Source organism: Podarcis vaucheri, assembly GCF_965113315.1.
Source record: "Podarcis vaucheri genome assembly, chromosome: 4".
Taxonomy (NCBI): Eukaryota; Metazoa; Chordata; class Lepidosauria; order Squamata; family Lacertidae; genus Podarcis; species Podarcis vaucheri.
Genome location: NC_138762.1, coordinates 27,533,352 through 27,558,879, shown reverse-complemented (window position 1 = coordinate 27,558,879; position 25,528 = coordinate 27,533,352). Strand labels below are relative to the sequence as shown.

General features: G+C 41.6%; 2 protein-coding genes across 4 annotated transcripts in view; both read right to left on the bottom strand.

Annotated features, from left to right (window-relative positions):
• WASF3 (WASP family member 3) overlaps positions 1-1,817 on the bottom strand; it is a 30,983-nt gene extending 29,166 nt beyond the window's left edge. Inside the window, exon 1 of one of the 3 annotated variants that reach the window (XM_082220306.1) lies at positions 1,675-1,817. The gene's annotated coding sequence lies outside the window, so the exon portion shown is untranslated. Of the gene's footprint in view, positions 1-796; positions 1,568-1,674 lie in introns of those variants that run through there. The other 2 variants (XM_082220307.1, XM_082220305.1) reach the window with 2 other exon arrangements.
• Positions 1-25,528, bottom strand: part of SHISA2 (shisa family member 2) — a 455,435-nt gene that overhangs the window by 11,403 nt on the left and 418,504 nt on the right. The gene's annotated exons all lie outside the window — the stretch shown is intronic.

Genomic DNA, 25,528 nt, shown 5'->3' with positions numbered 1-25,528 from the left:
CATAATGGTTTTTGAATTCAGACATTGCATCAAACATCCATTAGCACAGATCTTGGACGGTCAACCACTCCAAACCATGGTTTCTGAAGGTGGCTGGCAAACAGCTGTCAAACCATGATTGTATTCAGACATGCTTAACCAATTAAGTTTACCTAACCATAGTTTGGCATCATGTCTGAATTGACCCAGAATGCTTTGTGCCTGCTAAATAGGTCTGTTTTTAATAGTACCTCCAAAAAAAGTGAACTACGGTTGTCCAGTCACACACTCAGATAACTGGGTATCATAAACAAATTTGTTCTCTAGTGAATCCTGATATAGCAAGTTATCTTAACATTCTGCATACTTTGACAGTTTTAGAGAACACTTTTCTTCACTTTTTGCTTCACCACTAGCTAGCCTTCACTTGCTCCATTTTCTTAGCACAAAGGCAGAATCGGCAACTAAAACCACCAACCCCTCACTCACCCAACAAAAGGAAGAACAGAGTAGTTTTAAAAACACAATTATGTGTAGTCTTTTTAGAGAGTGAAAGGGGGACCTAGATTTCAAAGCTCAGGGGATCTCTCTCTCTCTCTCTCTCTCTCTCACACACACACACACACACACACACACAAACACCGAGTCAATAAACACACACAAACTATTTCTTAAAAAATTAAAAACGTTGTCTAGGATCCTAATCTCACACAAACCAAAACCCTAAGTAAATTTCTTTAGAGGTTGGTTGTATTAAAAGAAGAAAAGACAAACCCACAGAAAGCAACACTAAATATCTTAGCGATTGTGGGTTTACCTGCTTTCAGGGCTAGAGATTTGCACACTTAAGCCAGATGGAGCGGTCGAGCCCTTTGCCCGGTTTAAAGCAAAATAAAGGAACTTCGATCTGGAGTGGGAGGAAGACAGCCTGAAGAATGATGCAAATCTCTCCCTTTAAACAACCGCCTGTTCCAGAATGGAGAAAGCAGCCAGCAAAGCGGGTCACGAATTCCCCGGGGGCGACTCAATGTATGTGTATATGGGGTGAGGGGAGGGGGGTGGGGCGCAGCCTCTCCCTCTCTCCCCTCCCAGCACTTTGTCTGGGAAGGAGGGGAGCGGGAGAAGGAGAGTCTCAACTCTTTCTGAGAGTTACGCCGTATATATCAAGCGGGCAGCAGTCCCGAAAGACAAGGCGACACAACTCGCTGGCCCCAAGAGATACCGCTCATGTCAGTCTGACCCGGGTCGGCCAGCCTCGTGCCCCTAACACCGCATGAAGGGGCTCCGAGTGGCGCTAAACCCACGCGAGGCGGGGCATGTGTGTGTGAAGGGGGCCTCGGGGGATTATGAAGGCGCCTTCTCGCTCACTCTCCGGGCGGGAAGCATCGAGTGACCATTTCGCTTTAAAACCTCCCCAGTCGCAAAACTCTTCGGGATTATGAGATGGATAAGGAAGGTGGGCGGGGGAAGACGCCGGGCCGCCTCCGCTCCCAAGCCATGGAGCAACACGCTTCGAATTAAAACCACTTCTCCCGCCCCCCCACCCCCACCCCGCCGCCTTTCCTCTCTTCCCTACGGTTTCCCTCACACCGCATCGCCAACGGGCGCTTCTTCTCAAAATAAGGGCTTTTGGGTGGGCGCGCGCTTCCCCTCTCGCGTTCTAATCCTCGCCCCCCCCCCGCCCCCGCGGCATACCTCGCGCGCGCGCCACATTCCATCTGGCTCGACTACAGCAAGCGGGCGCGGGGCTCCCAGTCTACTCCCCACAGGCGGCAACGGCGGCCAGGCAGCGGGCTCAGCTCGGGAGCCATTCCATCCCCCTCCCCCTCGGCGCCCTCGAGCGTGTCGAGGAGTAGTCCCCGCCCACTCGGTCCTATCTAGGCTAAGGATGGAGGCGGGCAGAAAGCGAGCGCGGGAAGGGAGGGAGGGTTTGTATCCGAGCAACAGAACTGATCGGCATTCTCAGTAGCCAGTGAGCGGGGCAGAAAAGAGACGGGCTGCTTTCTGCCTCAGGGATTACTTTAAAACACACACACACACACAAACGGCGTTATCCCTTTTCCTCTTCGCTTTACGGTTCTGGCAGCTGAACCGAATTAGCTTCCCCTGGGCTCTCGCCCATCCCGACTTCTCACAAGCTTCGCTTCCTTTCCTTCCGCACATTATCGCTCCCCCACGGCCGCTAAAGTTTTGTCTTCCTCACACACACAACCTGTAGGACTCTTTCTCCTCACGACTCCCACCAGCCTCCGTTATTCGCTCAGGACCGTCAGGAGCGCCCTCAGGGCAGGACCTCGGGGGAGAGAAGTCAGCCGAACAAGCCACGAAGGCCTCAAACGCAGCAGCCCTTTAGAATTAGGTGAAGTCAAATACAGTACCTGTGTCTAAAAGGGGTCAGGGGATTAGACCATGAAAGCCAGCATCTCAGACAGGGCTAGGGGATTCTCCTGCTGGGTGGGGAGCCACTGTAGTAGCCTCCCTGCTGGGGTGTGGTTTATATGTCACGTAATAGTTCAAAAATCACTTCAGTAACTGTAGAATTGTAGTAGTAGTAGTAATAGCAATAATAATAATAATAAATTTTATTTATATCCCACCCTCTCCAGCCGAAGCCGGGCTCAGGCTTAATAATAATAATAAATTAATAATTTATTATTTATTCCCCAGCCACTCTGGGCAGCTCCCAACAGAATATTAATAGTTAAAACACGATAAAACATCAAACATTAAAAACTTTCCTAAACAGGGTTGCCTTCAGACGTCTTCTAAAAGTCAGGTAGTTGTTTATTTCCTTGTCATCTGATGGGAGGGCGTTCCAAAGGCGGGCGCCACTACCGAGAAGGCCCTCTGCCTGGTTCCCTGTAGCTTCACTTCATTGCTGCAATGAACAGACTAAAAATCCCCAGTATATTATCAAAACAAAAACATAACCTAAGAACTGTAAAACAACAGCTTACCATGCACATAGCTGGCAAAACCAATTTTAAAAATCCAAAGAATATGCAATACCATTTATAGAACCTTATACAGAATGAAGCACCTCACTTCAGGAAACACATTTTTTTTCTGGATACAGGGCAAGGCAAATATAGAATCGGTTTGTTTTTATTGCTATGGGGGGCACCAGTTGAAATATCTGCCTCCAGCATTATGAATGCCTTAGACTGCCTCCTCAAAGTTTAAGGCATCTTCTCTGCTCATCTACATTACATTGCAGTCAACAGAGAATCCAACCCTCTAGTTCATCCTGTTCTTACAGTGGCCAAACAGATGCCTCTGGGAGGCCCACAAGCAGGACTGGAGCACAAAAGCACCCTCCCCTTCTACAGTTTCCGACAACTGGTATTCGGAAGCATACAGCCTCTGATAGCCATCATGGCTAGTAACTGCTGGTAGACTTTACCTCATAATTTGTCTAATCCTCTTTTAAAGCCATCCAAGGTAGTAACCAACACTGCTTCCTGTGGGACCAAATTCCACAGTTTAACTACGCACTGTGTGAATAAGCATTTTCTTTCATCTGTCCTGAATCCTTCAACATTCCGTTTCATTATATGTTCACGAGTTCTAGTGTTATGAGAGAGGGAGAAAAACTTTTCTCTATCCACTTTCTCCATGTCATGCATAATTGTATACATTTCTACCATGTCACCTCTTACCTATCATTCCTAAGCTAAACGCCCCAACTCCTCATAGGGGAGTTGCTCCATCCCTATGATCATTCTGGTTGCCCTTTTTTGAACCTTTTCCAACTCCATACTATCCTCACTGAGGTAAGGCGACCTGAAGTGATTCCCCTTCAAATCATTTGTATTTGTTTCCCAGTAAACCATGTTCAGGATCAGAATGTTCCTGTTTCTCCACATCTATATAACGTAAAAGCACCATACTGGAGCACCAAAGGGTTTAATGAGGGTTTTCATTTTGCACTGCTGTCATGGGTGCTTGCATTGTTGCAACTAGCAGGACCCCAGGCTTTGAGTATCTGAGGGGCTGATATGTTGGTTAGAGAAGGAGAGAATAGTCGAGGGAGGCCCCTATCGTGCATGCATTGTGAAAGCTAACAGTGCCTGAATAATGTGGTCAAAGCTCTCTTTCCTTGGTGGCTTTCTTCTTGTTTTGTCCTTTGCAGCCAGGCCTGTTAACAGAGGCTTTTGTTTAGTACTTTTCAGGCTCCTTTACAAAGAAAGGAAGTCAGACATCTTGTGAGTAAGATTTGGGCAGGTGTGGAAATCAGCAGCCAGTTGAACTTGTAACAGTTTAGAATGTTTAAATAAATATATCAAATAATAATATTAATAGTAATGGTGATTTAAGCTCTCTTAAAATCAAATGATAGCCCACAAACGGCCACAAATGGATAAATGTTGTGGATGGCAGTACGCACGGCCCATCAGTTAATCACTGTAAACCTTAGTAAAAGGGCAAAGGACTGGGGATTTGTGAAAGAGAAGACAGGTGGGAAGGGTATAGAGATGGAGATGGACAGGTAGCAGAATGACTACAATAAAAGGTATTAAGGCCTCTGTCATGCCTGATTAAAAGTAAGCAGCTTGGCAGATTTGTTGGCTATCGAAGCCTGAAGTCTATACTTATTTGTGCCCCAGTTCTTTATATGCTTACTAATGCATACGCCTCTGACTTAAGCAGAGCTTGGTTACTTTATCTCTCATTCATATATATATATATTCTGCATATATACAGGTTTATAAATTAACAATAACAATAAAACAATATTTCTTCTGGATCATCAGAACAGTTACAGACTTACCTGGTGTTAAAATAGAGTAAATTACCATATTTACACAAATTACACACCCTAATTTTCGTGATGTAATTTGACCAAAAAAGGTGCACATTACATTTGAGTAAATACGTTATTTACAGCTCCCATCAGAATCAGTGTATCACAATGATTAATAAGGGAACATTGATGTGGATAAGGTGAGATTAGTGCCGAATCAGCTTGTGAAAAAAATACTTTTCCTTCTGGACTCTTCAAAAATGTCTACATGCCTTGAATGAGATGATTGAATGGGGTGTATGATATAAAATACATAATATCAAATGATATGTAACTGATATATTACTTCTAGTAACATTCATGTAATGGCATCATTACTAAGGTAGACACTGTGGTATTATTCTAGTTTGCTGTGTGCATTTCATTTTCATATTGGGGAGGAGTTGTATGTGAGACATTCCAGTTCAATACTTTTTTCTAGGTGTGTTAATTTTTAAAAAAGAAGAATCAATACAAAGGTCCCAAGAAAGAATCAATAGAATCTGTCAACAATGACAGGGTGAACACACGAAACATCACAATGCTTAAAATGTTCACTTTGTGTAGCACAGTGCTCAGTTATTGATAATTTGTCCCTTGACAGAATAAGGCAGCTGCCCAAACATATTGTTGTCAGCCATGTCTTTTGCAGGAAGAAAACAGAGAAATAAAATATATTTTAAATATGACATGTACTTGCTTGACATTGTGGCACTTCTATTTTTCCTCAGTATGCGGAAAATAACTGGTCAAATTAATTTTATAATCAAAATTGAAATATATGTTTTATTTAATCTTTTTAGATAGTAAGGGATTACTATGTAGTTGGCAGTATCTTGCCTAACCTAGCTTAACAAAATAAATGTTTTCCATTTTTGCTATTCCATAACATTATAGACCATTTTCATCTACCTTTTTTATTTTTCTTAAACAACTCCTAATTTATATTCTGGTCAATAATATACCATGCAATGTGGCTAGTAAGAAAGCAGTTTCTGGAAAGAGCACAAATAATATTCCGGACTGCTGAGTGAAGCTGAGTACTGTATCTGGAGCCAGTTCAGTCTGGCTTCTGGCAAGAGGATGTGACACCTATTGTCTTGGTCATCCTGGTGGCTCACCTAGATTGGGAGAAAGGGAAGAGAAGGGAAGTGTGATAATGTTTCAGCAACTTTCAATACCATCAGCTATGGCATTGGTGGGATGGGACCCAATACAAGGTCATGGTCTGATCTGAGGTAGGTAGCAACAGCTGCACTACCATCATACAAATAAATGGCAAAAATCAAGCAATGGGTGTCCCAGTGCATGCTTGGCATAATGGTGTGTTCTGAAACAGCTGAAGACTACTGAGCTATTATATACCTTTCACGGGCTAGAGTTGAAAGCATCCTTTTTGATAGTTCAAGGGTAGGTTTCAGAAGGTGGTGCTGACAGTATCATAGAAATGTATAGTTGGAAGGGACCAATAGTGTCATGTAGTCCAACTCCCTACAATTTGATGCTGGGATTTTTTCACCCAACGTGGGGCTCGAACTCATGACCCTGAGATTAAGAGACTCATGCTCTACGACTGAGCTATCCATAGGTTATAACCAACTAATTTATAATCAGAATTTGGGGGTGGGGTGGGGGGTATGAGCCCTGAGAATACATACTAATAGAAAATGTGAAGTTAATTTACCCAAAGAGGTAACTGATTTGGTATGACCTTGGTATTTGTATGATGCTCTCCTTAAAGCAGGGGTAAATAAAAAAATATGCTGCTCTACTATTTCGAACACTTGTGAGCATAGTGTCACACAACACTACATTGCAGTAGCATTGCATGGTCATTAAGAGCTAATGCATTCCCTAGAATCAAGATAGGTATTCCCCAGACTGCACTGCTTTAGGCTGCAGATAAAGATCACAGGCCTTTGCACATGTCAGAGAGGAGACAAAAGTTATTTATGTATTACAATTATTTATATTCTGCCTTTCTGAATACAAAATCCCTCCAAAGTAGCTTATAAGTAGCATCAATGTACATTCAGAGAGAGAGAGAGCAAGTCATAATACTTCCCACAGATCAGCTGGTGGTAGATGGCTGGGGTGAAAGACAGCTGGAACAGGAGCAGGGTCCCAATATCTTATTCAGGATTAATTTGACTTGTTTTGGTTTTACATGCAGGCAGTTTGGGAAAGCAGAATCATTCAAAATGGAACCAGCAGCAGGATATTCCAGTAAAGGCCATTCTGCCAGATACCTATATGAACTGGCCATGTGTTGATACAAATATTAGGATATGTTCCCTTTATTAAAATACATATCCTTAGGTTCATATATTCAATACTCAGGGGCAATCATGTCTGCATGAAGATGAATAATTATTTTTGTAACATTTCAGTATACAAAAAACATACATTTATTTAAGGTCAAACTCTTCAATCACCTAAGGGAAATGCTGTAATAGTTCCAGTGATGCATATTCTCTGGCCTGGGCAGAGCTTGTCCAAGGCATGGAGTAGGAGTCTTGTTCTTAGCATGACAGTGTAAGTCCAGTAGGCCCCTGGCCAGCTTAACTCTCTGAGGCCCGCAGCAAGTGTACCCGGCTGCTCCCTTCTGCACGGGCCTGCATATTATTCATTTTTTTCTGTTCAGCAATTTGAAAGGCAATATCTAAGATGAAGCAAATCAATATACAATGCAATTCAAACCAATTACTCAAATATGACTATATCTATTCAAGTTATGTCACATATGCAGCCAGACATGAATCCAGAGCGTGCAAGAATTCTAATGAAAATGTGAACATAATTTGTGCTGATGGTCTACGTAACAACCTGTCATGTTTGTTTTTTCTAGAGCACTCCAGAAACACAACACAGTCAAAGAAAGTTGTGACCTGGTGGTACATATAGACAAACCTCTCTACACGGCTTCCTTGTTTGCAGAATAGAAAACGGAATAACTGTGAAAAATAAGCTATAGAAATGTAAGTCAAGTCTTGGGTAGCAGATCTTTTCTTTAGCTGATAAAATAATTGCAATTGTGCTAAACTGGTAGAGGTAGACATTTTTGGCAAAGAAAGCCCCTTATTTGAGAAAAAAATAAGACAATGTAGCTGTTAAAACTGAAAAGGAAAGTAACTGCAACACAAATAGCTGGCAGAGAGCAAACCTTTGAAGGAGTAAAGGCACATTGTTTAATTTTAACTTTTAAACCGGATTATCATTATTATCATCATCAACATCATCTGTACAACAGGCAATTTCCTAGAAAACAAAGTAATTCTGTTTCAATTTACTTTATGCTATATAGTTTTGGAGCATAGATTTGATGTCCCATGAGGTGAATAAAAACATTCTAGAAGGGCTGGGTCTGCTTAGAACTTGGAGGAGACAAGTGACAGAAAAATACCTGGCTTACAAAAAACATTTTCTTCCCTTTCAGTAATTTCAGAAGTTTATCTTTAGCCATCAAATGTGTCTACATGCTACTCATTTATTCTTACCTTACAATGTTTACATTGTCTATTGTGATGGGAACTTACACTCTGGTATGTTGTATAGTTCTTAGTGGGATGAATAAAAGCATTTCATCATTATTTATTTATATACTCTGCACTAGGCTCCCAAAGCTGCTAACAATAATAAAATACAGTATACAGTTTGTGTGTGTGTGTAACTATCAATGTGGGTTTTTCCCCATAGTGTACTGAATTTTTATATACCTAATGTCTCACTCTTAAACAAATTTAATGGGCATCATGCCCCACTTATGTAAATAGAAATACAGGGGTGGAATTCAGTGTTACACTACAATGAAAGTTCTGTCAGCACAAACATTGAAGCTCATCAGACAGAATGACCCCCCCAGCACAGTGTTCTGGGGGTTCCCCCAATGCATCCAAAGCAAATTTTAGGAGCACCCAGGGGTGGGGTGAGAAAAACCCATTGCACAAGTGAAAGCTCTCATACAGGACTTGTGCTGACAGGACTCATTAGGTGAATTCCTCTTGTGTGTTTAGGTTCATAGCCTAATGTCCTGACAACACACATCTAGAAAATAGTAGTTAGAATAGGGCAAAACAATAACTGTTGTATCAAGAACTAGATATCTGGTGCACCGTCATTGGTTGGTACTATTAGGCTGACAAAGACTCTCCTCCCTGGAAGAGAGGGGAGTGGTTGTGGGCGGGAGCCCAAGCTCCACCTCTAGCAGGGGGTGTTAGCCCCCTGCCTTCCACTCACCTGGTTGGTGCCCACGCCCATCGGCAGGCACCCAACCAGGTGCCTCCGAGGGGGCGTGTTCAGCAGCCTAAATGCTGCGGCACCAGACCCTCCTCAGACTCACTCTTCGTTGAGAGTCACCCACCCTCCACTCCCTTTGAGCTCAGGGTCTTTGTTTTCCTTGGCCTTCCTATGGACCTTAGGTTGGTCGCCCTGGTTGTCCGGGGGCCTGGTAGGAATTTTTCCATTTGGCATTAGGCTTTTTGGTTTTTTCGCCTACCTCGTAGCAATCGTCACAACTTTCGTGGTATTGGTGGGTAGGTTAGGCATTGGAATAATGTGTTGTGGTGTCGAAGGGCTAGGTGTGGCCATCGCCTATGCCTTCAATTTTTGGGTATTCTGTTAAAGGAATCTGGCGGTCGTGTATTCTGTCTGATGCCTGCTTGGCGGGAGGCCATGGCACGACCCTCAGTGACATCAGGGGAGAGCCTATAGTTGGATTAGCATCAACAGGCTCCACCTACTGGTGAATAAACCCCCCTTGTTTCAGACTCACCCCTCTTTGAGGGGGTGGAGTCAGCTGACGTAATCCAATGCCTAAGCCAATACCTTTTCACTTGCTGTAATCAATAAAGTTGTGGCCTTTTCTTGCCCATTAACCTTATATCACGTGTCTTTGTGTATTCATTCCACTTTGGGGGGATCGGGTCCTCGAACCACAACAATCAACATTACTGGATGTGGCATGGCACAAAGGCATTTCATAGTACAGGGATGTGGTAGAAGCAAGACTAGGGACCAGTCATGTACAGGACACCAACAGGCAACATGTTAGGATGGAATCACACCATTTGCTGAATACTTATACACATAGCACTTTGCATAATGTAGCTATAAGTATTCAACACTTTGGTGGAATTTGGTTTTTTTAAAATAATTTTTTATTAAGTTTTACACAAATATCTCCAATTAACAATTCCCAATTAACATATTTTTCTCTTTTGGACTTCCCTCAGCTTCTCTGACAATCATCCATATTTGAATTTATTATCTACGCATTCCCAAAATTAATATCGCCTTTTAAGTTACCTTTACAAACATATTTGCATTCTTGCAATATTCCTTATTCTTTCACAAAGCTTCTTTAAAACCCACTAGCGTTGTTTGCTCCTCACATACACTTTTCAAATACTCAGAAATTTTTCCCCAATCCTCAATGAACTTGTGATCTCGTTGGTATCTTATTTTTCCAGTTAGTTTATCCAGTTCTGCATAGTCCGTTAACTTCATTCTCCATTCTTCAAGAGTCGGTAGTTCTTCCTGCTTCCATTTTTCTTTACAAAATTATATTCCAACATCTTCTTTAACTCATTATGTATCATCTCCCAAAACCCCCTCACTTTCTTACATTCCCACCACATGTGAAAAAATGTTCCTTCTTTCTCTTTACATTTCCAACATTTATTACAAGTTTTAAACATTTTTGCTAATTTAGCAGGTGGAATTTAGACTTTGGTGGAATTTGTTGTTGTGCATTGATGAGTTTACACAGTATTGTGTGAAGAGATATTCCCTAGACACTCTTGGAATCTTATTAAATAAATATGAATCAATGGCCAATGTTAACTGAAGGCAAACTGTGTTGGTATAGCTCTGCATGATCTGCAGGGGCACCCTTCTAGTTCACACCAGAGACCCATTCAATTTTCCAGGAATTTCTTGTGTTCAGTTAGAAACGACCCAAACCATATAAGTAGCTAACAATTCAGAGCATGCACGTGCAGTTTGCCTTGTCAGAGGCAGCCATGCTGTTGGAATACAGTTTGAATTCAGACCAAATTAAAACTGTTGGCATTGCAAGTACACAATGTAGCAGGTGTTTGCAAGAGAACATATAACATGTTTTGCCATTGTGGATACATTGTGTTACCATCTACATTCTCTTAGTGACTAATGTACACACACTTAACAGATTAATGGAACAAAAACCAATTTATTAGGTCAAACCCACTCTCCATCCAGACTGGTACTTTATTTTACAAAAGCCCTGGCTGACTGAGTTGCTGAAAGAGCACTAAAGCAATAGCAACATCCAGTTCCTTGTCATTCGCATTTAGTTTTCCTACACTCAGAGATTGAGAAAATATGCAGTAAATCAGAGCTTTCCAAACTCTGTGTGTTGTGACATGTTAGTGTGTCGACTGCTGTAGGTGTGTTGCATGAATGCTCCCTGTGTTCCTCCCAGGGCTGGAAAGGGGTTAGTTTAACCTCCAGTTTGCTAGTAAAACTGAATTACGGTGTCGTCAAATGCTGCATGTCTAAAAATTGTCACCCACGTTAAAAGTTTGGAAAGATTTGCAGTAAATGATCATTAAAATACAAACAAGCTTAAAGTATTGTGTGATATGACTTCATACACCATGTAAATCTCAGATTTATTTTTTTCTGTTTAGTGGAAATATGCAAATTGCTTCAGCATTTTTACGGGCGTGTGATAAAAGATTATTGGAGTAGCATCAGGAATACTGATAATGGTCACTGTGGAGCATTACTAAATCAAGGCATTTCTTGTACCATCTTTTCTGGATCAGATAAATTACTTGAAATTACTGCTCTCTAGTCAATTTATTTCAACAAGGCTTCAGAGGCTAGCCATTAGTATGAAATATCCCCATTGAAGTCAGCAGCAGAATTACCATTGGTAATTAATGGTTTTAATGATGATCACCCCCAAATTGTGTTTTGTTACTGTGGTGAACACCTATGGTCAATAGAATATATCATGTTGTCTAAGCTTTGTTGCAAATTCTGTGTGATTAACCCATTAAGATATCCTTATTTACATATAACCAAGAGAGAACAACAATATTATATGTATCCCTTTAATTTGTGGTGACCTTTGAGAAATCAATACTTCAATGGCAGTAAGGCTAATTACTTATGGGGCTTGAAAACAGCACCAAGGCTTTACTATGTAATTGTGTGTTTGATTAAAGTGCATTCCATTCATTTATCAAGCAAGTGATCATTCAATAGTAGTACAAGCATCTATTCAGCACCATGGAGAGTACCACCTTCCATTACCTAGGTGGCATAGAACAGACAGCAGAAATAGTGGCATTGTTTCTTTGCCGTCTTCTAAAATTTGGAGGAACAATTGTTCTCTTGTGAATGGCTCACCTAATGCAAATGCAGCAAACTAATCACAAGCTTTCCTGCTTAAGCATAAGCCCTAAAATCAGGCATGCTCATTCTCTATCCCTGGGTTAAAAGAAATGCTTTTTCAACACCACTTGGATCTATTATAAATGAACAATGCTCCAGAAAAATAGCTATTGAATGTATATCATTCTTCCACAAATTCTGTAACAAAAACTGTAAATAGAAATGCATCCCCATTGTTGTGTTTATTGAATGCAGACAGGCACCTCAAATCCTTATATTTTATAATCAAGCAAATTTTTAAAGAATTACTTTGATTCAATTTTGGCCATTTGTTCCCTATTCTATTTTTAAGATTTTAAAGTTTGATGATGCTGTAATTATTTTACCCTGATACTTTTTTATGAATTGATGGTTTATAAAGATTCTTGTAAATAAATAAATCATGCTATTATAGCAGAGGGAGTTAAGGTGAAATGGTAGATTCCTCACATTTTGCCACTCTTCAGAGTTTCTTAGGTGCTGCTTGCTACTTAACATACGGCTTGGTTTAGTCATTATTCAATAAGCTCCTTAAGCCAGGCAGGAACCTGCTATAAAACACCATGTAAATGACAATACTTGACTAATAATTATTTCCTCTAATAGTAAACTCAGCTGCTGGGTGCTGATGGAATTGTAGCCCAAATAGAACCACTGAAAAACAAGATACATCAGCATGCTTGGGGAGAACCCTAAAGTTTGCAGAAGTAGATGTATATTTAGGAAAAAATATTAAAGGATCCCGTCCCCAACCAACCCATTGGTGACTTAGCATGCTCTGTGGCCCCAGAATGTTGAGTGTCTGTTGGGCAGGGACAGAGAATGGCGGTTGTGGATGGACTGTATACTGGAAGAAGACTGGCTGGTTCAAATACTGACTGGCATTTATCAGTTCCAAGATACAGTGAAGGCAAGAAAAGGTTTTGAAAAATAAACTAACTGAATTATTTTTTCAAACCATTCCACATTCAGCTGACCATCTGCATTTGTAATAAACATTGCTTTATCAGCCACATAATTTCCTAACCCAGCCCTTGGAAACACATGCCCTCTTGCGTGACATGAGGGTCAGATTTTATAGCATGCATCATTATTTACGGCAGAGGTTTAGCAGCCAAAGCTCATTATATTGTACATAGTTGTCATGCCCTTTGAAAAGGCTATTGTGAAAAGATGTAGTTAAAAGGAGCTTATCTTGCAGCTTGGGGGGGGGGACCTTGAGAGTGATATATGAGCACTGAATGAATGAAACTAAATATTTTGCACAGAGCTCAGCCTTTTTGAAAGCAAAATCTTCCTGTCATGGATTGAGGCTTTGATGTAACTTGAAGTATGTGAATAAGCATTTTTCACTCTGTAAAGACTGGACTGTGCAGGCCTGTGCTCTTCTATTCAAAAGTAAGTCCCTCTGAGCTCAGTGGGGCTTGCTTGCTTGCAGATAAGTGGGTACAGGATTGCAACCACCCCACCCTGCAGTTGGTGCTCTGACAACACAAAGGAGGAAAAGGGAGCATGCCAGGGAAAGATCAAGGGAAGACTTGGATGAATCCACAGTATCCAAAGCTCCTTCTTCCCCCAGCATGCTCCTAGAATGGAAATGGAAAAAGAAAGAAACATGAGGACACTAGAATTATCAAAGTAGATTCTGTCTTCCTCCAGCTTCTGGCTGGCCAGTACAAGCCAAGCAGAGCTTGGATATGACAGTTCTTTCACTATGGATATGCCCCTCCTCACTACAATTGGATTGATCTGTAGCTTGATAACTAATACATTATCAAGACAATCAGTCTTTGTTGTCACTATACAAAGGAACATACACACAAAACCCCCAAAACACCACACTTTGCCTATTACCCTCAATTCAGATTTTCTCCATGGAAATGATTGCTATGCCTTAAGATAATAATAATAATGTTTAAAGCATCAATGAAAGGAGCATAATCAGGAATCACTTATGTCTGAGGAGTATTCCTATTATGGGAGTTGGACTTGATTATATTTTAAGTACCTTCTTCCTTTGATTATCCTAAGACCTATTATAATTCTAAGTGCCATTATTACTTTGTAATATATAGTCTATTAATTATGAAGTATCTCTCTAGCTGAAGAGCCACACAAGTAGTTCTGTACATGTCAGTGATATTTCTCAAACGTGAGCCTCTCATGCGAAGTTCCCTAAGCATTTTTTGATGTGTTTATGGATCTATCATTCAAAGAGGAAATGTCAAAAATCCCACCGCACTTATAGCCACTTGCTGGATCTTGTTCACCATCTGCAATTGCATAGGTACAATTTGTATTATATGAAGAAAGACAAGCGGTACGGCATACACACAGCCCAACCTTTGTACCTTCTTGCAATTACCTGCTTGTATTTCTCATCCTTTCTCTAGCCGTGTACATTTAAATAGTGAATGGCTCACAGCTGCAGAAGGGAAGTGGTAGACAATCTGCAATTTTACTGTCAAGCATAGTCTTTTAGAACTCTGCAATTTGTGCAAATGGCATTGTAGCTCCACTTGTTTCCTGGCAGATCATCCTTTAGAGAGCTTTCCAAGATTAAAAGTATTAATGCTTTAGACAAGAAGGTTAAGGGAGGAATTTTATGAATTGTTCTGTCAGCCATTTTGTCTTAAATTGCAAGCCACAGTTGCCTCAGAATGGTCAAATAAGTGGTGTCAAGCAAAATAAACTTTGTGCGTTTGAGGTCATCACCTGCTACAAAATTTGAAGGAAGTCGGAGTGATGCTCATCCAATAGAGTGCTGCAGAACTACAACTGGCTGCATGCAACCTTTTATTTGACCATTCATTGAACTGTGTGGCTGTACACAAAAGCCAGTAAGAGCAATTGCATGCTGAACCTAAGGGTGGTGAGTGGGTTCTAGACCAGATATGGCAAAGCCAAAGACCCCAGAAAAAGACATCAGTCCAAAGGTGTGCCTAGATGTTGTTCACCTCTACATAGTCATTAATGCCTGAGGCACCTGACTTTGGGTGTCATGAAAATGGCAGGAAATTGTCAATTTTTTAATTTATTGCCAGGGAAGGGGAGTAGTGCTTATGGGATTGTCTGTCTCAGGTGCTAAATAACCCAATTGGCTCTACTGTGTTCTCTGCACCTTGATTTGGAGGAGAGCCAGGGGGACCTTTGCTGCTCTGCCTCAAGCAGCCAGATATAGGAACATTAGAGGAAAGCTGACTTACACTGAGTTGGACACTTGGTCAATCTAGCTCAGTATTGGCTACACTAACTGTCATAGTCTTTGCAGGATTTCAGACAGGACTGTCTCCCAGCCTTACCTGGATATGCTCCAATTGGCTTTAATAAGGTGCTACCTGAGCCACTTTCGGATGCACACAGAAAGACATAACTCCTAAGGATGCAGAATGCTTGATAAACTTCCATCCTACACCTAGGGGACTTATGCGTAAGAAGTAGGCTTTTGTTGACTGGACAGTATACAAATGAATGCATAACACTTAATAAATTGGGGGGGGGGATTTGTGAATTGATTACTGCTGAAATTGAGGGCCAAAGATTCCGCACACCATATGATACACCTGTGTCTCTGTGGTCATCTCATGTATGTGCTTTTCCTTTCATGGAAGAGATACTTGTGTGGGGAAATTGTTGAGAATGACGTAGCCTTAGTTGTTGTTTTTTTCTTCTTGTTTTGCATTATCTTATATTGCAACCCTAGATGCAACAGTAATCAGAGACTTTTGGCTTAACTAGATGGATATTCTCTTTTCTTCTTTTGGAAGCAGCTGCCCCTTTAAAGAAAGGGCTGCCAGTTTGGGCTGGGGGTGCAGCAATGGAGGATAGTCGAACCCTTTTGCCAGTGATCCATATATACCATGAACTTCTTGTTAGTTATGAATTTATGTACAGGCACAATATGGCCTCAGATTAACTGCTTTCTTTGTGAAGTATTTCCTGGCACTAAGCAAGCAATGATTGGGTCCTAAAGTCTAAATTTCTCCCACTTTCTCACAAAGAGAGAAAGAGTGTGTGTGTATGTGTATGTACAGCCAGAGCTCTTGGATTCAGTGAAGGATCAGCTGTTAATTCCCTGAAGCCAAATCAGGACACACACAGACCGCTTTTGTTTCCATCTCTTCAGCTTCTTAGCAGTTTCCTCACTCCTCAGATCTCTTTACTCTTTCGACAGTCTCCATCTGTCAGTGTTTATGTAGTGCTCAAAATGAAGCAAGAAGGGAACAGAAAGTTCACTGAAACATCAAGTAGGATAAGACCAAAATTTCAGTTTAAAAATCTATCTTAATAACAACTGCACACTGCAGCTTCCTGCCTGGCTTATTTTCTTCCCTCAAAGGGGCCATTGACATTTCAGTGTACTTTAGTTCTTAAATCCATTGATTTCCTTTCCATTCTTCTCCATGAATGTTGCGAGAAAATTGGTAATGCAGTTGTGTTTTATGTAGGCAGAACATAGGGGAAATAATGTGGAAAGTCATCATATGGTAGGTATAAAGCAAAACTGATGGCTTTCCTGCTCCAGGTTATGTTTCAGTTCTTCAGCATTGGTTGGGGCAAGTCCACGCAACAAGGTCAACTGCAGGTCAACTCCAAAAAGCAATAACACAAATCAGGAACAAGGCAGAATCTAGGTGACACTATGGTCAAAATTGAGCATAGTCCAAAGGGAAAGTTGTGGAGAAGAGATCTAGAGGTCAGCAGCACAGGCCAGTCAAGAGATAGATGGATACAGCAAAGCCACTAAGTCAGGTTGCCATGGTCTGGGAGGTGAAAGCCCAGTGTTGTTCCAGCACCTACCAGACCTCAATGAGGGGTTGTATGGTCTGGTGTCTCAGGCTCTACCCAAGACCAGCAGTAAGCACTCAGTGCTGCTATTGAAGGATCCCGTACACTCAAGGAGCCATTTACTTGTAAGCCTCTTGATCCCTTTGACTTTCTGGTACTCACTCCTTTGCCAAGTGGTCACTCAGCCTGCTCTAAGGCAACATAGAATTGTAGAGTTGACAGGGATCCTGAGGATCATCTAGTCTAACCCCTTGCAATTCAGGAATATGCAGCTGTCCCATATGGGGATTGAACCTGCAAACTAGGCATTCTAAACACCACGCTCTAACCAACTGACCTATGTACTAGACTTGGCCAGTAACTGAGCTGCAGTTTCTATGCCATCAATGTACACAGTGCTTTAAAGAAGCAGCCCCCAAAATCTGTTTTCTTAGCAAGGTTTGTTTCAAATGATTATTTATTTAGCAACATTTATATACCACTCAATCAATTAAACAAACAAACAAACCTCTAAGCGGTGGTATAAAATGGTATAAAATGTTCACTTTAAAGTAGTAATAGAAACAGCAGTTCTTAATATAAAACAGTTGATTATATTAGGCCCCTAACCTAAGGAGCTTACATCCTAAGGGCCAATCTAGACAGGAGTAGCAGCTGTTGGGTGTTTGTAATCATAATCAGGATCGCAGCAGGCCTCGAGGGGGGATTTAATGCCTTCCCTGCCCTGCTGCAGTCCTAACCAAAAAATGTTCCTTTGAAGCTATTATTCGCATTTGGGAGGAAATCTCCTATTATCCCCCTTTCCCAGTGACTGCTATTTCCATTTTTAAAGCCCTAAAGGTTAAGTACGAAGATGCACTCCTGTCTAGTTTGGCCCTCCTTTTTCAGCAGCAGGAGAGACAAAAATAATGGGGAAAAGGGTAATAATAATAATAATAATAATAATAATAATAATAATAATAATAATATTATTTATATCCCGCCCTCCCTAGCCAAAGCCGGGCTCAGAGCAGCTAACAACAGTAAAAATAGCACAGTTTACATAAAATCACAGTCAATTAATTGAAATACATTCTAAAATCAATTCATTCTAAAATCAATTCAGAATCAAATTAATGGCAACCATTGGGCTAGAATTCTATGAGGTTTACAGAAGTAGGGGGTCAGACTGTCCCTTGGCCAAAGGCCTGGTGGAACAGCTGTGTTGCAGGCCCTGCGGAAAGATGTCAAGTCCCGCAGGGCCCTAGCCTCTTGTGACAGAGAGTTCTACCAGATCGGGGTCACGGCTGAAAAAGCCCTGGCTCTGGTTGAGGCCAGCCTAACCTCCCTGTGGCCCAGGATCTCCAAGATGTTTTTATTTGAAGACCATAAGGTTCTCTGTGGGACATACCAGGAGAGGCGGTCCCGTAGGTACAAGGGTCCTAGGTTGTATAGGGCTTTTAAAGGTTAAAACCAGCACCTTAAACCTGATACCAGAGAGAGAGGAAAGTGCATTACCTTCGTCCAATAAAAACGTAAAGGAGAGTGCAGATTTTCACGAACTTTGCATAAGCTTATTTGTATGCATGCATGCAAGTTTAGAAACATGGAGGAATTCAGTGTTGAATTAAAACAGGCTTTCATTCAGTACAAGCATTTCTCCTTGCCCAATGAAGCAACCTCTCTCCCCCCACCCCTTCTGCTGTTCTGGAGATTCTCCCTGACACCCAAAGAGCCAATATGGGGCATGTACACGGGGAGAAGGTGGGGAAGTCCTGTTGCACTAGCAGAAGTCCTTTTATAGGGTCCGGTTAGTAGAACAACTTAGTTGAATCCATCCCAATTGTTACAATTTCAACAGAAATGCAGTCTCACCATAGTGGGGGAGACAGTGACAAGGTGATGTTTGTGCTGCTCAGTCAGCTTTCCATGCTCACTGCTGATGGGCAACTCCAAGGCCCCTCCTGTCGTCCCCCTTCTTAGTTCTTTGTCTTTAAACTGGCCTTGGATAAGACTTCTGTTCACGTAGAGGACTATGCTCTGTAAAGTAGGATGCATGGCCACCCTAGAAAGGTTGCAATGGAAGAGATAAGAAGAAGAAGAAGAAGAAGAAGAAGAAGAAGAAGAAGAAGATACATATGGCAAATAGAATTGTATTGGCTTAGGGTGTATTCTGAAGGATGTGGGAATGAAGGGCTTTGCTTTAAAAAGTGGGGCCTGGCTGGAGAGGTTGAACTTCCACAGGCACATACCTCCACATGTTGTGGGAATGTCCCCAAATCCAACTCTTCCGGACAGCAATCATATAAGAAATATTCAAAATAACTAAGCAAGTATTTGAAGTCACCCCAGAACTGGCCCTACTAAACATCTTCCAAAATAATAATGCCCACTCACATCATAAAGAGCTCATAACCCATCTACTCTCAACAGCCAGAAACATCATAGCCAGGAGAGACCTGTCAAGAGTAAGCATGGACCAATGGTATCAAATAGTATGGGAAACAGCCTTATTAGAAAAACTATCCAATAAACTGAAGGAAGAAATGCAGGGGTGGTGACCCAGAGTATACATATAGGGATTTATACATGTTGGCTCCAGACCTGATGCTGGGCAACTCATCTTCTGATGAAGACTTAGGTCTCCCAGAACCTACATATGGCACTGCCCTGCCCCTCAAAAAAATTCTGACAGTGTTTTAGAAGATTGTAGGGGAATGGAACGATTTAAAAGCTTGCTCTTTAATCAATTCTTTATTAACATACCCTCACAAAAGTAGTAATATTTAATATAGAGCAGCTGATAAAATAGTTATTGCTTTCATAGACAAAAAACTGAAATCTGTAAGTTGTATCCAATTATCTTCCTTAGGAGATAATTCCTTACTCTGTCTTCATCAGAGTAGACCCATTGAACTTAATCGAGCTAATTTAATCATAGCCATTATTTTTAATGGGTCTACTACCCTGACCTTAGAGACCATCCCATATACATACTATTTGGCTTAACTGATATTTCTGCAGAAAAACACTGTGTATATAATGTAGTTTAAAAGCCTGCTGTTCTTAAAGTACTGTACAACAACATTTGCCCTCTAGTGGATTTAGGAAAGAAATGCACCTTGTCAATTTGAATTTGAAACGAGAGGCAATGTATTCAAATGTTTTGCACTCCTGGTTCAGAGTTGTAAGGCTACTCTGGAAATGTGAGAGGAGGACCTGGACTGAGCGATTCTTTCGCTCTAATTTCCTCCCCACACATGGCTGAGGATTATGCCTTTGCACCCCACCTACTGGATGCACCTGCCCTGCCAGATACCTTTGTTGGGTGTAATGTTTGCATTTGCCGTACTGTATATGTATGAAATCCAATGAGAAGCATGACTGTGTTCCCACCTACAATCTTTTATTTATTTAAAGAATTTTCACACCTTCACTCAAAGAGAGTTCTCAGAGTGACTTGTAGTTCACTAAAACAAGATAATCCCTGCCCTCCAGCTTATGATATAAAAAGACACAACACAAAAGGAAAATGGACTGGGGGAGCTGAGGAAATAAGCAGACTCAGGAACAAGTTCTTCATTATCAGCTCTTCTGCTGGCCAGTTGGGGTGGACCCTCCGATGAACTGGCCCTGCATCCTGTCTTTCCCCTCATTTGCTATAGCTTGATGTGATGCAGGGTGGGGAACGTCTGGTCTATGGGCAAAACTTGGCTCACTAGGCCATTTTGGGGGAGCCACACCCACCTGTCCTACACCTGTTGGCATGCATGATGTTAGTGTGAGGCAGGTTAAAGACGTGTCTTCAAAAGAATCCTCGGGATCCTAAAGTGGGCTTCCATTTGCTACTTTGCTGGAGCAAGGAGTCTTTATAACCCCGCCCCATGTCAATGGGCAGTAGGAGCACACCTTGCGCAAGAAGGGAACGGCAAGGCAAAGCGTGAGGAAGCTTGCAGAATGGTGTGATAAATTCCCTCTCCTCCCCTTTTGACATCTGATATTGTGGAGAGAAAGGAGATGGTGGGGAGGCTTCCAATACCCTTAGCACTGTGGTTCGCAAGCTTGGGAGCCCCATGCAAGGGATTGTGACTGGTGGGGCAATCTACCTGTAAATTATGTAACATCAAAGTTAGTGCTGGGTAAAGATCTATTATTATCATTATCATTATTATTATTATTATTATTATTTATACTGCCCTTCATCCATAGATCTTAGGGCAATTCACAACATAAAATTGCAATAGAAAAAAACACTAAATACATAATACAAATAAGAATAAAAACAAACCAGTTATCCCTCCTCCTGTGGACCCAAAAAGGTCCCCCCTCCCCGATGTAATGGTTAAGAGTATGCATCAGTTCTGGATGTGCTGTGTGGATTACAAGGTGAATCAAGGTGATTCAGAGATCTTCACATTTCCAAGTAGAATCTGGGACTCCTGAAGATCCCAAGTTGCCCTGTGGTCTCACCTGTCCAAAAACGGCACAACCATTTCTCTCCCACCCTGCAAAATAAAACCAAGCAGACTGGAGAAACGCCCAGAGCTGGAGAGAAAAGAGGCTGGAGAAGTGGGGAATCTTTTGTTTCAACAGAGAGGTCTAGCTTTTAATCACAGTGAATTATTTTCATGAGCACTTCAATCACATTTATTTGGGAGAGGAATTTTAAAATATATATGGATATATTTTCCAGTGACTGGAATTTAAGTGATTATTAAGTACTGGCATCCTACCCAATCTTCCATGAGGAATTATGCTATTTCTCTTTACCCCAGCCCCAGTTTTCCCAAAGCAGGTCTATTTAGAGATCTCTGAAGGCAGAGAGGGCACATCCCCAAAAGTCCATGGCACAGCACAGGGCACAATGTCAGCCCCCCCCCACGCTTTGGGAAACATAATTGCTGTAGGAGGGAGGGATATTCTGCCATTTTTGAACAAAAGGTGGTTTATAATTTTAAAAATAAATTCTTAGTTTGCAGCATACCCAAAGTTCCAATTTAAGTATTTTACCCAAAATATTTCATGTAAAGCAAAGGAGCAGGGTGAGAGAAATTACTGTACATAATCTAAATCACTGGTTTATTTTTGTCATTCTTCTTCTTCTTCTTCTTCTTCTTCTTCTTCTTCTTCTTCTTCTTCACATTTTTCAGCTTTTTAAACTGTCTCCAGCTTTTGTTGTTAGTTTTGCCTTGATTGAGTTTTAATCACCATCAGGGATGCACTAGACATCTATGTAAGTTAAATAAACAATTCCAAAAGCTTTCTTAATATTGGAAGATGCAGATTACAGATTCTTCATTAATTCTCAAAGTGAAGTGGGTACTTTTATTTCTATTTACCTTAACACCCTCTCCACTTTTGATTTACCCTTTTAAAATAAGCTAAGTCCTAATCACTCTTATCCAAAAAATGGGACTTTGCCTAGTGATATATAATCCTTCTCTCAAGTATTTTATCATCTCATCTTTAAACATGAAGAGGCAAGAGATGTAAATCCCATACTAAATGAAGCCCTGTAGGAATATTTTGTATGATTTATTCAGAAAGCTCAGGTGTCTTAATGCATTTTGATGTGATCAGGGGAAGTTTTGCGCCACAAAAGCGAAGCCTAAGGAGGCTCAGAATTCTCTTGTTGGATCAGATGAGGGTCCATTTAACCCAATATTACATTTTCAACAGCAGCCAAACCACATGCCTCCTGGAAGTTCACAAGCAGGTTGTGTGGTGGCTTTCCTAGTTGTGTCTAGCATTTGGCATCCCAAGAAATACAGCCTCTGAACAGGGATGTTTCTAGGTCAGCTTTAGCCATTGGCCTTAAAAGCCAGTGTAAGTAACTCATAACCTATTGATATTCTGCCTTAACAGCTGCCCTACTAAAACTGTAGAGGCCAATAGGCTTTCCATAGGAAAAGACTCCTGACTCTTTTATTGGCCTATCGTTTCCTTTTATATAAAGATTGCTGCCTCTAAAATCCTTGAACCCTTCACTAGTGCTAGCAGCTCTATTAAATCTTCTTTATTGAATGCTTTTAAATGTAGCTCCTGGGATTACCGACTTCCAAGCATGATCTTACCACAATGAGATAAATCACCAACATATTAACCTCTCTCTATTAAATGCACATCACCCAAAGGCATTTTGCTTATGACAGAAACCATACATCAGGAGCCTGGATTTCTAAAGCAGCAATTTACCCATTTCTGTTAGAGGGGAACACAATGGCCCACCCTCAGCAGCGACCATCTCTGGAGTGCAGTTATGTCAAATATTTATTAGCGGCAGAAATATTCAACATGATATTTCAGAGTTAAAAGCCCAAGCTGAGTTTTATAGCATCCCTTCATATGCAAGTAAAAAGAGTATTAGAGTAAATGCACGGCCTTTTAAAGACTGAGAAGCCCAAGGGCAGAGTCCCCTTCTTTCTCATTGCATTTCTTCCTACAACTGGTGGGGAGAAAATACCTAAATATGCACATATATTTTCAAAAGCATCGTTTTTAAAATATCTTTTTTTACATCAGAAGCATTACGTTCCGATTTTTGTCTCTTCAAATCCAAAGGGAAAAATTAGACTGACTTGTAATGTATCCAGGATTCTTTTCTTGGTGGGGCCCAATGCCACGGACCACTGTATTCATGGGCATGGTGTCCACTCCACACAATATAGCACCTTGTGGCAACATGCTTCTACATCTTCTACATTTTCTCTCCTGCTGTGTAACTGTGTGTCTGTCTTACCAATCTGTGTGTGTGTGGCAATCTAGCTGTGTGAGAATCTTTGTGTATATATAATCTGCACACATTCCATCACACTTACAAGCTTAGAGTGGCAGGAAATCTTCACAACTGTGAATCTGACAGCACTAATGCAGGTGGGTGTTATATTCAAGCTTCAAACAAGAGATATCATGAACTCCAATGAAATGTTATTTTGAGAAATATTTTAAAAATGAACAACACAGGAAGCTGCCATATACAATCTGACCATTAGGTCCATCAAGCTCAATGCTGTCTACCCTGACCAGCAACAGTCCTCCAGGATCTCAGGCAGGGGCATTCCCAATCTTATCTCGAGATATCAGGGTTACAACCTGAGACCTTGTATGTGAAAGTCAGATGCTCTACCACGGAGCCACCCCTTATAAAGAACAAAGGGAAGGGGAAGTCCAGATGCTCAAACACAGTTCAGCATCCCTGTTAAGAATGCCGTATTAGGTATTTCCTGGCATTACCACCCATGCCAGAACACTGACATTGTTGCTTCCTGATTTGTCAGGAAAGGAGCCCCCATGATCTCAGAAACATTGATGAACGTTTCATGGAGTGTAGCAGTGGTGTCTTTGCAGAGTGTCTTTGGCAGGGGGAAGAGAAATGGATAACCTTGAAGATGGCTTGGCTACTCACTTTGCTTCTCATGCTGTCACTTTCCACATCAGCTAAATTTTTTATTATTTGAATTTTGAACTGCACAAATGTTTTGGGAACTGCACATTCCCCACCCCCAAAGCTTTCACTTGCACATTATTTTTTACAAAAGGCCTGCTACCCACAGCCCAGTTAATGCCTTCCACAGCTGAAATGTTGACTGGTAGAAACAGTGCCCAATGCATTTTGTTCTTTACACAGTTCCTGGGTGGGGCTTTCAGTAATGTAGACAAGTAGGAAACAGTAGCCAACTCATTCCTCTTCCCACACAGAGCATGGATAAGTGTTGGTAACACAGGTAAAGGAGACCCACACAATTCTATTTCATGGCCATCACTTCTGTTGGCAGTCGATAACCCATGACTAGTTCAGAAAGGATGAGGAATGTATTTTGACTGGAGCAGGAAGATAATCCATGTAAGAAGTGCTGAGCTCGGAAAGCAGTGGTCACAAATATGAGATTGGGCTGTTCTGGCATGCACTACTGCATATATACTATATTAAACCATACTTACCTTAAATATGCAGCCAAGGAACCAGTGGGGGGAAAAACAGTCAAAGGAAAGGTTGAAACTCTTTAGATTATCACTAGGAATTATTTCCCCTAGAGACAATGGGTTCTGCAGCATTTTTACAGGTGAGGGGTTACAGATAGCACTGCAGTGGAAGAGCTTTGCTGGAGACCTTGGAGAGCTCCTGCTTTTCAGGGTAGACAACACCGGACTAAATGGCCACTGGTCTGATCCTGTACAAGACAGCTTCTTGTGTTATGTTAAATGAGGTGCTCTTGCCCTCAACTGCTTTTATTGTACAGTGGTACCTCGGGATGCGGGTGGCGCTGTGGTCTAAACCACAGAGCCTAGGGCTTGCCGATTAGAAGTTCGGCGGTTCGAATCCCCACTATGGGGTGACCTCCCGTTGCTCGGTCCCTGCTCGTGCCAACCTAGCAGTTTGAAAGCACGTCAAAGTGCAAGTAGATAAATAGGTACTGCTCCAGCGGGAAGGTAAACAGCGTTTCCGTGTGCTGCTCTGGTTCACCAGAAGTGGCTTAGTCATGCTGGCCACATGACCCGGAAGCTGTACACCGGCTCCCTCTGCCAATAAAGTGAGATGAGTGCTGCAACCCCAGAGTCGTCCGCGACTGGACCTAATGG